The sequence below is a fragment of the Apis florea genome, unplaced genomic scaffold (genome assembly GCF_048593485.1).
Source record: "Apis florea isolate Af1SG1 unplaced genomic scaffold, ASM4859348v1 contig_37_pilon, whole genome shotgun sequence".
Lineage (NCBI taxonomy): Eukaryota > Metazoa > Arthropoda > Insecta > Hymenoptera > Apidae > Apis > Apis florea.
This window is the reverse complement of record NW_028256861.1, coordinates 348799-363351: the sequence shown is the minus strand read 5'-3', so window position 1 is coordinate 363351 and position 14553 is coordinate 348799. Positions and strand designations below refer to the sequence as shown.

At 42.4% G+C, this 14553-nt stretch overlaps 1 protein-coding gene across 1 annotated transcript in view; it reads left to right on the top strand.

The window, feature by feature from the left end:
- Antp (homeotic protein antennapedia) overlaps window positions 1-14553 on the top strand; it is a 137200-nt gene that overhangs the window by 36148 nt on the left and 86499 nt on the right. The gene's annotated exons all lie outside the window — the stretch shown is intronic.

Genomic DNA, 14553 nt, shown 5'->3' with positions numbered 1-14553 from the left:
CAATCCCTTCTGCTTGGTCCACCTCGACACTGGAACAGAACTGTTTCTCTAGTTAACCTCTTCTCTCCATAGCGGAGAAGCTGACAGGTAGCCCGGTTAATATACTGGATTTCTCTCGTCGTTACGGCGCGACAATATTACCGGCCGAGAATCGAGGATGCGGGGTGTGTAATTTTGGCCGGCTCGATCGAGCATCGTGGATTCAGATTGATATATGCAACTAGATTAATCGAATTAAGAGAATCTGGCATTTATTTTGAAAGTGATTTGAATTTGTACGATGTTGATTGAAATCATATTTCATGTACTTACTTTATGCACGAAAAATGAAGTTCTTTTCTTTGAATTACGCGTGATAAGTTCATTCATTCTTCGAAAGAGAAACTCAAGATTTTTATAATGACATATTGGATGTTGGAATCTTCTACCGCGCAAAGTTTTCCAATATATGTATAACTTTTCTAATATTTCATGTCAGAAAGGCTAATTGGACAAATATTTCTCTGAAATTAACGATCAGGCTATCAGAGAAAGTTATTAAAAAGTAAATAACGTTTTACCTAGTGTCTTAATCTTCTCGTCTTCGAAAAAAAAGAGAAATGGAACGTCGTGAGAGACATGAAGAGAACCAGTCAACGTCTTCGTTCTATCCAGACTTCTATCAGACTTGATGAGCAATTAAAAACTTCTATCGATTCAGCAGTATCAAAAATTACGAATTTAAAGCTCAATTTTATTGTGAAAAAGCATATTGAACCTTTCATTTTGCATCTCTCGATAAACGAATGTTCGAAAGAAATTCACCAAAGATTAAACAATCATTAAAAAATAACTAGTTCGAATTCTAACCTTTCTCCATATCGATGAATTAATTGAATCATTTTTCGACAATCATTCGTCGATCTAACGATATTAATACGAATTTCGATCCCATTTCAAAGCAACGCATGCTAAATGCAATTACGAAACGTCGAAAGTTAAAACGTTTGAAATAAAATTCTGATAAAACAAGGAAACGATGCTGCGCACGACGAAACTTCGGTTGACAGTGAGTGACGAATGGCGGCGCGTTCGCAGCGCCAGCTATGATTGCTTAATTCACATGCCGATATTCGAAACCTGCTAGTTGGTACATTCTTATCGCGATTTTACTTATTGGAATAATAATTAACCACCGCATATTTCGAATTTTATTTCTTATACTTTCTTGGACTGATTTCGACATTCGAGTTCGCTTTGTCGACGATATATACATACATATATATATATATCGATGACAAAAATCGAGTGCGATATATCGATAGTGCGCAAACACGCGTTCGACACAGTCGATCGTTTGTTTGGAAGATAAATCACGATTTTGTATTTTCGGAGGAAAAAAATAAAATCATTCGGGACGAGAAATTGTCGAGAGAGCCTTTTCGCTGTTTACTTTCTCGAGCGATTGAGTTTTCATTGTGACGTGTTCCAAACATTCAAATTAATGCGAGAAAGTCGAGCTTCGTGAATAACCCTTTCGTATTCACCATTGTGAATAATCGTGCTCACGCATATGCGACCGTGTCTCTTTTGTCGGAGAATAGGACATTGGCATATAAATGCTATTAATTTTGGGCAAAGGAATCCATCGACCCGTGAAAAAAGCATACGTGCAGACGAATAAAAAAAAAAAGAAGAAGGAAAAAAAAAAAAATTACGCTGTGTTCGAATACCTTTCGTAGGGTTGCACCCTGGGGGCTATTGTCGCCGGATTCCATGGTGCCAGGCAGCGAGCGTGCAACCATAATCTTTTTAGGGGAGGGTTACAAGGCGTACCCGTTCTAAGCTCAAACTCCGCCCTAATACTTTGGAAAATTGTGAAAAGGCGTTGGGGAGACTATAAATTTCGGCTCATTAGATATTCTAATATACGCGCACCCTTCGCGATATTGACTCGAAGAATCCACGATAATAATTTGGTGGAATTACAAATTGAAATTAAAGACGGTGGAGGGAAACCGCCATCATTTCCGCGTGAGAAGGTTATTGAAATTTTTTTTCTGAATATTTTGAAGCAGCATTAGTATCTTTATAACTAAATATTTTTCATTTATTTATATATATCGTCAACCGAAAAAAATTTATCGAAGAATAATTATAACATTCCATTTGTAATTTTTTTGGAGCGATTAATAATGAAAGTCTCGTTAAAAAAATTAAAAATTGATTCCTTTTCAATGTAACATGATTCTCTTATCTTGCATTAAAAATGAGATAGAAGTAAAAAAAATAAAATTTTACAGAACGAACGGATTTAATGAGCCGTTCAGGGACCTCGAAACCGGCGTTCTAGACGAGGGCGAACGATTCTAGGTAAAGCGGCGAGCTCGGGAGGAAAAAAAGGCAACGAGATGCGTCGGATAACGTAATGCAGGAATGTCGCGCTTCTGGTTTTTTTTTCGTCGCCGCTAAATAAGAATGAAAGCGCACGGCCAACGTGTAACTATGCGAGGGAAAATGTGGGATAAAGATTCCCTCTCTCACCATTGCGTTCATACCTGTTTCGATTAATCATCCGTCTGTTACAATTCTCTCAATCTTAACCGAAAATTAAACAATTCTTTTAAAATAAGAACTTCCACTCTGAAATACCACATCCGATTAAAATAAATCTCGATCCACGCGGCTTTATACACACAGCTATCTTAAATCTAAACGTCCAAAGTTTAGATATACCGTTGCTCTTTTTAAGTAAAAGTAAAGCGTAAACAGGGAGGAAATGAAAGCGGAGGAAAATATAGAACGGAATATTATTCCAGAGCTGGGCAGCGTGGTGACACGTGAAAGACACAAGCCTCGAACTCGGCCCCGGGGCAATTCCGTAAGCCCCACCCCGCTAACCCCTACCCTACTATTCTAACCAGTCCTCCTCTTACCCCCGTCAGAAAATCCCATCATAGCGGTCGGGGTAGAGCGGGTCCATGCCACGTTGGGTCCACCATAGTAAATCAGCCAGTCGCAGGCGGTCCTTCTGATCCGGCCGAGCCGGGCTGCCGTAAGACGCGTCAACTTAGCCCGTCCCACCCGCACCATCCACACGAAAGTAGTGAAATAACTCGTCTAAGTAACTCTATCTACCCCGTGGAATCGCTTATGGCTCATAAACGCCTCGTAACTTAGACCGGTGGCACGCGCCCTCTAGAAATACTGCCGTGCACCGCAGAAAGAGAGGCGGACGCCGTGTTATCCATCACCGAGCCGCGCGTACCGTTCGTTCGTCCACAAAAGTGTAGTTTTTAACCGTGTGTGGCTAGTGATCGACGCACGTGCGAGACCTCCTCTGTGCGGGGATGACATCCGAACAACGATTCTTGATTAATCGCAAGCAATGGGGATCGTCGAGATCAGGTAATTAGCGAATATTGCTTGCTCGTAAGAGTTAGGTTATGCGTAATTCAACGTACTACCGTTTCGCGTCTCTTTTCGAGGAGACAACAATACCGAAGTGTGTATATTTATGTTTTCGAACGATTCGCTTCGCTTCGTTTCTTGTTTACAATATTTACAGTGTTTTCAACGCTCGGAACTACGTATTGCGAAAATTATATTTATCGGTCACCGTTCATTATTCAGCATCTATTCTCATATTCTCGCTGTTCCTCGATAAAAATAATTAGATATAATTTATTTTTTCCTAACGAAATTACTGAAAATTCACTGCGGCTAAATATTATCTTTCAACTGTTTCGCGTAGTCTTTTCTCTCGCCGATAAATTACGCGGCTACCAACGATGTAAATGGGATTTTTCAGTACGCAGGGCACGCGTCTCCCCGGTTTAATTCGCGGCGCAAATTCGCGAAAGTTCATTTACGATAGATCCGTTAAAAACGGGGGATAATAGCCCGGTCGGAATGAATCATCGCCGGTTCCCGAACGAACGGCTATAGAAATTAATTAAAATTAATGAAGCGTAAACGGAAGTAACGATAACATGACGGATCGACGCATTTACAAGCAACTCTCCCCCCCCTTTCTCTGTTCACTGTAAACGATAGAACGCTGAATTTTGCGATCGCTTAATTTACTCTCCATTGACAAAACATCAGATCGTTTCTCTCGAACCGATACGAATAACCTTTTTTTTCGTCGAATCGTAATTTTGAGGTTAATATTTTAGATATTATCTCATTAGTCATGCTAAATCTTATGAGATATTCGAATGTTTTTTTTTTTTTCCACTTCTTACTGTTTTATGAATAATCCTTAATTTCACGTGAGAATTTCAAATATAATATTAATATTAGTATCGTACGTATAAAAATTCGATCGGAAAAATTATTAGGACTAGTGGCGATCTCTGGTGGCCGCGAAAAAACCTAAAACGAGCAAACCGTAATATGAAAGTTGTGAAGATTTATATTTGAATAGAAAAAGAATTTCTTATTTCTGTAAGTATTTTTACTTTCGCATATAAATAGCGCATATGTTTTCACCGATAAATTTACACATTTCTCGAAATCGTAACGTATTCTAATCTTTTTAAATTCAATATCATCGATTTCTAACCTTTTTTAAACGTGCATTCGCAAAAAAGCAAGTAAAACCTTGCCACAGTACACAAATTTTCGGATAGTTCGAGAGTTTCATCACACCGACAGTGACGTTAGCACGCGTATATGTGCATGGAGGTACGAACGGTCGCGTTTCCGCGTATATAAACGCGATACGTGTCCTGCGTTTACACCGTTGATGTATGTTCTCGGCAGCGATCGATCTCTCTCACACGAACTGCTAATTGCGCGGCATCATAACTCTCTGCGTGTGCCTCATCCCTCTCTTGTCTCTCTCTCTCTCTTTTCCTCTCTTTCCTCTTTTCTCTCCTCTTTCTCGCTCACTTCCGTACATGATACGCACATACACACCACATTTCCCCACTCTTATACACTTTGTACCAACCGCGTTAGGAGTATTCGTGTATTATTTCTCTACGATCGTGTGCGTCGGTGCACGCTCGAACGCGGGTAAGAGTTGCACTGGTTACACGGTGTAACGCCGCTATTATAGTTGCTCCATAGTGAACGGGCGAAGAGAGATGGGCACGACGACAAAGGGGTAAGCGGCGAGTACATTATTGCAACGTTGTTTACAGGGTGGCTGGACAGTCTTTCGCCCCATTGCCGATTACCCACTATTCCATTTCGATTTATCATTCGTACTCCATTCGTACCCCTCTTAATTGCTTCCCAATTTTTTTCAAACGTCGATCGCAATTATCACGGCCAAGTATTTTAATTCCAGGAAGAAATGGACGAAATGGACCATCGAATTTCGTGTAACAATCAACCCGCGCGAAAGTAGTCAAGTTGCGAGTGAAATTATTTCCTGTCTCGAAACTCTGCCTGAATACTCATTTCCTCCGGGATAACGGTATTCAGATTCTCGATTCCCGTTCGTTTTACCTCATCGATCGCCAAATTACACATCGTATTATACACATCGTAAATTACACATTTAAGCGATTTCAAATTACGCTATTTAAGATTCAATTCTCCCAGTCAATTTTGTTTTATATATATTCCGATTTCCAGGTTCTTTTTCTCTTCGATTTCGTGTTAAAATTATCCTCGTTTCCTGAAGAAGTTCCGCGAGCAGACACCTATGATCAAATAGGAAAAAAAAGAATTGAGAATAAGAAACGAAAAAAGAAGGAGTACGAATAATAAAAATTGTCCTCGTAACTCAACCGAAGGATTCCGGCGCTGAATAAGAAAGCAATGGAGGAGCGAAGCGGGTGGAATCGCCTCGAGCTTCTTATCTCACCGCGAGGAGGCGACATTAGCACGGTAATTCTCCCTGTTTTGTGTGCTGTAAACCCCGTACGAAGAAGTGACGGTTACCGTGACGTTGCACGCATTTTATAATTCGTATAATTCGTCGGATGAAAGGTTATATACCCGGGTGGTGGAGCTAATGGCGGTGAAGAGAGATGCGGCGCCTAACAACGAGTTCGAATGTGGACAGAAATTACAGGACACACCCCGGAGCATCTCTATGGTTCGTCTTATTCCTCTTCTTAACCTTTTGCGTCTTCATCGAGTGATCGTACGCGTTAATGTTCTCGCAAAGTGGCCGCGCGATGCTCGATTAGACACGAGCCTCGGCAATTACGGGGTAGATAATCTGCAATTACGGGTAAATACAGTTATGCCACGTCGACGATTCCCCCGGATGCTTTATCGTATAAAACTTTTACCGATCTCCATCTCCCGTTAGCTACCGTGATACACACACGCTTCGCCACACCGTTCACCGATGTCCACGCCGTTTTACGTCTTGTTCGCGAAACCTTCCTATTGTATTCATAGCAGCCTAGCATCTCGAATGAGTATACAATGGATAGCAATTGCACAATCGTCGTTTATCGATCCTCGGGAACGATCGAAACGACGAAACGAGCTCCATGCACGCGCTTCTAATTTGTTACTCTTCCGTTTCTATTACTCAATTATTCCAATTTTTCATGATTTTTCCCCGAACGACAAAAACCATCTTGAATAATCTTCCTATATTTTTTCCTAGTTATGCATTTTTTTTTCACTTTCACTCGAACCACACGAAATTATTGTTATAAATTTATCATAACAAAAATGTTAACGACGAGTAACGTTAATTGAAAAATTAATGCAAAATTCGTTATTCGACTTACTGCTCGAGCAAAGTTTTAACGTTTCATCTTTTAACCAAGCGTAAATAATTCTCTCTCGCCATTTAGTTTAACGACTAAAAAAAAGTAGCTACTGCCGAGTACCGCAATATGGCGTATGGTCATTTGCGTCGAGCCAGCAACGCTCGTCCAACGCGAACGACAGAGTCGCGATTCGCAACGCGGCCGCGCGCGCGGTTCATTTGAAAGAGGCCAAATGACGTAACGACCGGCAAAGCAGTAAATTCTCCGGTGTATTTGTCGCCGGTCGCGGAGAAGAGACGCGGCGTGCGTCTTCCCGTTGGGAAGAAGAGTATCGATGGGCGACCAATGGGCACCCACCAAGTTCGTTCGTGTATTCTCGTGTAGCCCGACGGACCGCATTCTTCCCTGTGACTTTGGGCATTGTTCCTGGCTAAAGCTCCTTTCTTCCTCCTTCTCCTCCCTCTTTCTTTCCGTTTTCTCTTTCCCTCTTTCTCTCCCTCCATACCGAGTCTCGTATTCGCCCCTCGCCTCGTTCCATCCGTCGGCCTCTCTCGTTTCAAGTCCCACCTCACTCCACTCGAGGCTCGCAGTCCGGCTGGCTAACCGAGCGGAGGACCGCTTATAACAAGCCGGACAGAGCGGAGTTTTTGCCCCGACGCCTCCCCTCTTTTTTTTTTTTTTTTCCTTTTTTTTTTTTCGTCCCTTTTTTTGCCCGCGCTAGCACACAACCGAAAAACGCCAACGGTTGATTTACGGCCGCCACGATGACCGACTGTTGTCCTCATTCGCTTATGAGTCCGGGGGCTGCTCGACCCGACCTTGGAACGACCGGGCCCTCCATACTTGGCCCTCGAAAATGCGCCCACAAGTTTTGATTATCTCGGATCGTGCGAGATAAGTTTACCTGGCCGAAAATAATTATCCTCCGTCTAAATTCGAGACAAACTCTCATCTTATCTTATCTATAGCGCGGTTGGCTCGTTCGTTTCTTCGATTACCGATCGTATGATTTATTTATTTGTTCATTTATTTAACCGAAGCTTGATATCTCCTAGTGTCAATTGCTTTCAGCAAAGTTATCCTTTGATCCAACGGTGGAGTCGACGATTCCTCTCTGTTTCTAATCGATCGTTTCTCTTTCCAGGATTATAAAACTCTTTTTGTATTTCATTTGCGACCGAGGGGAATTGCATTCGATTTAATACCGCGGTAAATCATACTTTTCCAATTTTATTTTGATTATATTCCACGCGATGTGTGTGTGTGTGTGTTCGAGAAAACAGGGAGGGAATTTTGTACGAGTTTTTCGCTCGTAAAATCGTATAGGACTTTGTTCGTCAATGGAGAAGTACGATGACTTTGTAACGGGTTTTTACGACTTGCAGCACGGTTTGTTGGATTGGACAGTCTTTCTTTTTTCTTTTTTTTCTTTTTTTTTTTTTTTTCACTAGCTTGGTCTTCTTTTACCAGGCTTTTTCAGCCGTATAAAAATGCCAAAGCGTAGATTTATGGTTTTACAGCGTGCTGCGGTTCTTCCTTCTGACTTTTCGTTCTCGTTCGTTTGACCTTCGATGGCACGGTTTACCGGAGGATTTCGAGGGTAGCCCTTTTTAGGCCTCGCTTATCTACCTTTGCCAATGCTCCTCCGTCCTTGCTCTAGCTACGATCGACGGGTGTCCCTTTTTTACTCCCTCAAGTCCTTTCCGACTTTTTGCGCGTTTACCTGAGGGCAATAATGTCGACTTCCTCCTTGACTTCCAACCGTATTATTTCCCTTTTATTCCTTCTGGTAAAAACCTTGGCGATTGAAGAAACGTTTTCGTAATTTATCGCATCGTTGAATTTGACCAACAGATAAAAGAGGAATTATTACGAATTTATTTATTATTCACTTCATTTAATTTTGTTATTTATATTTAAATACCTAACCGACCTCTTAGAACTGTGATAATTAGTAATTCAAAAAATTGTGATCATCGATCATTGATATTCTATCGATAATTTTTGATATATTTAATTATATATATTAATGATATTATCGCTAATATTATTAAGATATCGTGCTCATTCGATAATTTTTCAATATTAATGACACGTAAAAATATGTTATCCGTTAACATATTAGAAATCATTTTATTCGTTATCTTAATATTTTTAATATGAGATAATTATATATAATGGATATAGCGAATTATCTTATTAACATATCGATAGTAATCGATAGTAGTCACAAGTCTGCATTACGTATCGTTGCAAATCTTTTATTACATTCGCGATCCCCTCGAACTTTTTACGTACGATCGAGCAGCGAAAAGGTCACGGAGCTAAAAACCGCGAAACGCTGCTTTGAAAACGACGTGTTGCACGTGAAAGTCGAGTCGTTTATCGAGGCCCCGCTTATAAAGATCGTAAACTGTCTTTAAACGGCCTATTGCTATCCACTTATCGGGGAACGAATCATTAACGTCGCAACGGCCCATGAATATACATTATTTTCGCATCTACGCACGGGCCGAACGGTTCGTGCACACGCGCATGCGCGCAACGTGTTCCAGAAGTTTCAGAACGTGGCGATGCGCGCGTGCACACACTACGCTCGCAATTAGTCGCAAAAGTTCGTGCTTCGCCTAATAATGGATTTCCTCACGAAGAACAAATTGGTGGAACGATATATCTTTCTGGCACCCTGGCGAACGTGTGTATTCTTACACGCAAACCGCCTCAGATATTTAATTTGCGTGCACACCGACACGCCCTCCTTGATCAACCTGGAGCGTATATACACGGAATGGACGGAGTCGGCGTGGGATGCACCGATTTCCATGCGGAAGGAAAGAAAAAAGAATCAACGTTCTCGCCAGAAGTCGAAGTTGCATTTAATTACGGCCGTCGGCCACCGTTGCGTCGATACGACCGGATTCCAGAGAAGAATTTTTTAATCCGCGACAAATTCGTGTAACGCGATCGATCGACGGCCAGCGGGTACATATGTGTATACGTGTGTTTGTGTGTGTGTGCGTGCGCGCGTGTGTGTAACATTCGTGTCGCGCGAGACTCAATCGGTACATATCGACTGCTCGACCGATCGAGATCGCCGATCGAGATCGAGACCGCCTCGTCGTATTCCTTTTTCGGTTTATTGATGTCTCTTTATCGAAGCTGACCAACTCGCCTCTTCGTTCCTCCTCGCTATATACGTGAAAATCTTTTTCTTCCCACTTTTTCCATCACTGGAATTTAATTTGAGCTCGGTTTTTTAGCGAAGCGGAACAACGAAAAAGGAACAACGACGGAGTCGACGCATCGAGTGATTTCATATCTATTCGTGGGATACTCGAGAGAGTTTTTGCAGATTATTTTTAAAAGCTTTTAACGAAGAACGTTATCCGGGGAATTACTTAGGAAATTGGCGGGATAAATACGGTTCGGTAAGCCGACTATAAATCAAGCAATTCCGTCGGAGATATACGGGCATCCCGTGTGAAATTTTTAACTCGACGCGTTTTGGCCAACGAAATAAGCGGTGCATTCATTGCGGTTACCGAGTTTATCATAAACATGTTCCACGCGCGTCTTCGTTGCGTCGCGTGGCAACACGCCGGAATAAAATTACGACCGCGAAGATGGAATCTTTGACGCGTTTCATTCCGCGCTTTTACACAATGGCCGCGCTCAAAAGCCTGTCATAAATATGTCGATCAATTCGTTTCGAGCACTTGTTGCGGTGTGTACTTCGTGTTCAAGACCGTCCAATTTAAACGTTGACGAGTAACGAACGTGCCTATAGCTAATTATAAATAGAAACAAGCTCGCGGCTATACGAGATGGCAATAAAGAAGATATAGGAGGAACCGGTTAGCCTAATTAACCAATTTATATAGCGCGTCAAAGTAAAAAGTGAATCAACGGTGTTTTGAGGTTATGCACGCGTAAGACTCGCGAATTAGCATGATTCGTGCGATATATATAATCACGAAAAAATTTATTACAACAGATTTTTGTTATGCGTTACTTTTGGTCACTAACCTAGAATTGTAAATATTGAATTGAAGTACCGATATATATTATCGATATCTTATTGATAATTTTCGTAATATATCGATAAAATCGTTCAGAGATTAGAATTTATTATAAAAATATTATCCGTGTAAAATCGCAGAAAAGAAAAACAATAGTTTTATATAAAAACTATTTCTATTTCCGTTGTTATCTCATTATATAATATCTAATATTTAAAATCAATTCATGAATGAAACTTTGAATAAGAAAAAAACTGGAATACCAGTTTATTTATCGATCGAACAATATCAATAATCACAACTCTATACCTAGAAATAAAAAAGATCGATTTGTCGATCTGTAATCTGTCTATTTTTACCGACAAATTACCGATATTCCACAAAAACAAATCGGAGAAATTATATTAGATTCGAAATGAAATCTACGAATCGGATCGTTAAATCTAGTTTCTAGAAAAACCGAAAGAAAAAAGACGGAAAGTCTCGGGAGAAAGAACGTACGGCGGTAGAAAGGAGCGCGAAGAGCGTACACGCGCCCGCGGATTAAAGAGTTATTTGAGTCTCGGAGGCGGCCATAACTCTCCCGGGCTATTCCCGTCCCGCGCTCGCTCGCCCACCGGAATATTTTAACATCGGGGGTGGGTGGCTGGCTGGTCGCCTCTTCGCCGTGTGTGCGTGCACGAGTTCAACTCGATGAGTTACACGTGCACGCGCGCGCGTGCACGCATACATCGAAGAATCGTGTCGGTGAGAAACGAGAGGAGACGCGGTACACGCACGCACACCGACACGTGGTGTAACGGGGAAAGGAGGGTTGGTGGGTGAGACGACAGGGTCCGCAACTCCACGCAGCTGACAGCTGTTTCCTCGGTGGGCCGACCGGTCGGCGGGGAGGATTCAGCCTAGTCGCGCCCCTTCTATAATGGCTCCCTTTTCTTCCTTCCCCTACCTACGCCAGCATGGCTGGCACGGCTTTCTCTCTCTCCTAGGCCCGATATTACGTCACGAGCACACGCCGTGCCGTTTATCCTTCTCTATGGACCGAGTGACGTCAGGGCTACATTCCGTCGAGCGGTGACGTAGCGAGCCGCGGCGTCATCGCCGATACACGGCCGGCCGTCGATCGAAATCCGACCGCCAGAGGCGCGGCGATCGCCACGCAAAACTGTTACGCCGATCTGTTACTCGATACACTACGCCACTCCGGTCACGGGGATTGCGGAACTGTGCGAGAGTGCAATACGTTTCCTTTGATATATGACAGGGTCAACAAGGTTTTCGACTGCTCCCGAAGCATCTAGATTTTCCAACCGCCCCGTTATTGCACGCCCGCACAATTATAAACCCGACTCTACGTGATCCATGATATATATAGGTCGTATTCATTGTTCCTTTAATATAAGAATAATTTATTTCTTAGCGTTTTTTTCTTTTTTTTATGATTCTCTTATGAACTAACTATACGAGATATAGTAAAAATTGAAAAAAAACAATGGGATATAGGTGTCCAGTTTTTACGATGGAAAGAAAAGGCGCGAACGGGTTTAGATGCGATACTAGAGATAGATAGATCGTGATATGGATGACGGCGTAAGTACTTTCCGACCGCATGCTGTCGGTATCATCACCGATACGTAGCAATCGTAAAACGCTTGTTTTACGATGGACTATCGTGGTGGGAGGACTGCCGGTTGAGCGGTAAGCGTCGAGTGGGGCTCTCACGGTTTACGAGCGCATAACAGACGCGTTTATGGCCGTGATCACGTGGCCTCCCCCGCATTCCTATGGCTATATAACCAGGTCCCATAACCCACTGCGGAGTAAACAAATCGTAAAGCTTAGTTTCGGATTTACTGACCTGGCACAATATACGGAAAGCAATACGGAAACCAGCCACTCGGCAATGATAACCAGTTCCCTACCACGATTCCAATCCTACCAATGATCGAGTAGAGGGATGGATCATCATGGTGTGACATGTAATTGAGATATCGTTCGAGACTGTCGGTATATGAGGAGAGGATTGCAATCCCGTAATTGTCACGCGATTAAATTAACGATTTCTGTACATTTCACATGTGTCGGAATTATAACGTATAAAACCGTTTGTTTTTTAACCGTTATTGTTAATAAATAATTGGAAAAAAAGCAATCGAGGAAAATAATGTTTAAATTCTGTCGTACATCGACAGAATTTTCCAGGTACATTCTTTGCTCGATTATATCAGGGTATATACCGTGTTTCGTTACGGATCGATTAATAAGTTTAACTTTCATTAATCGATCGTTTTTCTTCCCGTATCTCGAGATAAAATTGAAGCAACGTAAGCATCATAAAATCTCGTGGATAGATCTAAAAATTTGTCTTCCGCTGATTTTGCAGAGTTACAATATCTTTCGATCAATGGACCATGATGCGCCCGCGCACCCAATACTTCGTCTTTCTGTGCGTTGTTTCGTTTGTTCTCACGAATGCCGCCAGATGCCGGCACTGCTTTATGACCCTGGTAGTAGTGGCCAAACGTTTCGATCGTTTTATCTTCCACTTACTCTTCGCCTTTACAATTGCCATGACATAATACCCTCTATTTGCCTGCTGGAAGTTTCGTGAAATATGCGAAATATCATCGGGCCATAAACAATGGAATTATTTAGCATTACGTTATTATTTTTACGCGATTATTTGCCAAGGTAATTCCGTGCGTTCTCTAAAGCGCAAAACAAACAACGAACATGGTGTTTAGCCTTAGATTATGCACGCTGTTATTTCGAAAAATTTAATAACGATCCCGATAAATCAGGGTAAACGAAACGCGCGATATTAATTTATCGTCCGCTATTTACACAAATAAAATAAAAATATTGGTCGTTATAAAAATTATTATACTTAGAAAAATATAAATATTCAACGATCATGCACACAACGTGTTGTACAGTAACGAAGCAATTTCAGTTTGCGAAACGAAACATTTCATTATATTTAATTGCATATATTGCACGTTAACGTAACGATTTTTATTCGGCAACCGACAAAATGATATGAAAGAGAGAAGGCAAACGGATACATTGCGTTGTAAAAGAAAATTTGAACTCCTTCAAGAGCGAAGAGACGGGAGCAACTCTCTGCGTAGCCGTACAGAGCCACCGAGGTGATTTATTCGAGTTAATTCCAATTCCATTGGAGCCGCGAGGGCAGTTGGAGGGGAAGGGCGGGAAGGGCGAGAGCGGGTGGGGTGGAGGGTGGATATTCTTATGCAATTTGCCAGAAAGGTTCAAGAACCCGGGAGATCCCGCAATTTATCTTGCCTTATGTTACGCCGAGCCAAGGCAACGGAAGATAGATGGCGTCACTGCTTCCAACCCCTCCCCCCTATTCGTCTCTTTCTCTCTCCCTTGCCGCCTCTCTTGGTTTCCTCGCCTCTCGGGTCACCCAAACCCCGTACAGACCCCTGCGACCACCCCTTCCCCCAGCCAATGAGGGACGACCGCGGTGGCCATCTTGGATGGAGAGTTATTGAACGAAAAAGATGAGTAAGAAACTTGTTATGGGGGTGCGTTCTCTCTGCGCCGTTGGGAGTTAGGTGGGAGAGAGAGAGAGAGAGAGGGAGAGAAGAGGCAGAGAGGCAGACGACGAGAACTGGAAGCTGAAGAAGGGTGGTTACGAGGGGTTGTTGGCGCTATATTGATCAATTGCTTTGCCGTGCTTTGCACTACTTTCCTACTATAATGTAGAAACCCCTTTCCTCCCTATTGGTGCCATGATACCCACTGCGTGGTCGAGTGAGACTAATTATATAACGATCGTGTTCTTGGGAATTTCAGTACTTTCAGGCATTCAATCTTCCACGCTCGGCCCGTCACTCTTA